General features: G+C 47.3%; 1 non-coding gene across 1 annotated transcript; it reads right to left on the minus strand.

The window, feature by feature from the left end:
- Positions 1-1,057: 1,057 nt before the first annotated feature.
- Positions 1,058-1,130, minus strand: trnak-cuu (transfer RNA lysine (anticodon CUU)). Its single transcript has one exon. It is a non-coding gene; the product is annotated as a tRNA-Lys (tRNA).
- Between the last annotated feature and the right edge of the window lie 588 nt (positions 1,131-1,718).

Below are 1,718 nucleotides of genomic sequence, written 5' to 3' on the forward strand. Positions count from 1 at the left end.
AACCTGGTAAAAGGTATGAGGTACTCCTGCAATTTTGTATCAAATGTTTCCTGTTGTCAAATGAGATCGGAAAGCTGAATCGGGCCGTGGAGCCATGAAAGCATCCCATGACAATCTACTAGACTTACATAGCTTTTAAGTGACTCGCTGGTCTAGTGTTATGATTCTTGCTTCGGGTGTGAGAGGTCCCGGGTTCAACTCCTGGACGAGCCCTGATGGCAGGAGCTGTTAAATTCCTAATCTGTAATTTAAAATCCAGTTTATCCAGTTAATTTAACACAGATTAGGAGCAAGCAATGTGTTGGCAATTTTTCATATCCTGCTTCGACTGCACGCAATAGAAAAAACTGGGTAAAAATGTGAGGAACAAACGAGCAGGACAGGACTCTCCTTGTTCGTTGGTCTAGGTTTATGATTCTCCCTTAGGGTGCGATAGGGTCTGGATGAGACTACTTTGCATAGAGGTGGAGTTATGGATTGAATAATCTGGTTTATTTATTGAGTGTGATGGATGAGAAAGTGTCACCTATTTGGCAAATTCATCACAATATTACTATTACATTTTACTGGCAAAATCAAGTCTGTGTTTTGGTAATAATATTCTGTATCAAATGTTTCCTGTTGGCAAATGATATCGGGAAACTGACTCAAGCTGCATTTCCTTTTTACGAATATGAATGTTAACCTGCAGTTCTGGAATGTTAAGTTGCAGTTCTAGAACAATAGGTTGAAGTTGTAGAATTTCAAGAGTTGCGGTCCTAAACTGTTAATTACAGTTCTAAAATGGTACATTGTAGTTCTAGAATGTTAAGCTGCAGTTCTAGAACAATAGGTTGAAGTTTTAGAATTTGAACATGCATTGTCACCAGACTTTAGTTTGATCTGAGGAACAGGAGTTCAGCACAGGCCATGATTGTAGAATGCAGGCACATTTTAGTCTGGTAAATTACAGGGATTTTTACACTGGGATGGAACTGCTATTCTTGCAATTGACAGACCCAATACAGCCACATTATACAGTGCAGAACTCAGGCATTCCTACTCTCTAAAACACCACAGCCCAACGTGGGGCTCGAACCCACGACCCTGAGATTAAGAGTCTCATGCTCTACCGACTGAGCTAGCCAGGCACTTCTTAACGCTTTTGTTGTCCTTCGGGTCCTGGGGAACTGTGGCATTGTCCTTCGGGTCCCGGGGACCCTTTACGTTGTCCTTCGGGTCCATAGGACCCTTGCCATTGTCCCTCGGGTCCATAGGACCCTTTACATTGTCCTTCGGGTCCATAGGACCCTTGACGTTGTCCTTTGGGTCCCGGGGACCCTTGACGTTGTCCTTCGGGTCCATAGGACCCGTGGCATTGGCCTTACGGGTCCCAAGGACCCGTGGCATTGTCCTTCGGGTCCAGGGGACCCATGACGTTGTCCTTCGGGTTCCAGGGACCCGTGGCATTGGCCTTATGGGTTCTTGGGACCCGTGGCATTGTCCTTCGGGTCCCTGGGACCCGTGGCATTGTCCTTCGGGTCCCGAGGACCCTTGACGTTGTCTTTCGGGTTCCAGGGACCCGTGGCATTGACCTTATGGGTCCTTGGGACCCGTGGCATTGTCCTTCGGGTCCCGGGGACCCTTGACGTTGTCCTTTGGGTCCTAGGGACCCGTGGCATTGTTCTTTCGGGTCACATGGACCCGTGGCGTTGTCCTTTTGGGTCACGGGGACACGT

The sequence above is a fragment of the Etheostoma spectabile genome, unplaced genomic scaffold, assembly GCF_008692095.1.
Source record: "Etheostoma spectabile isolate EspeVRDwgs_2016 unplaced genomic scaffold, UIUC_Espe_1.0 scaffold00018659, whole genome shotgun sequence".
Taxonomy (NCBI): domain Eukaryota; kingdom Metazoa; phylum Chordata; class Actinopteri; order Perciformes; family Percidae; genus Etheostoma; species Etheostoma spectabile.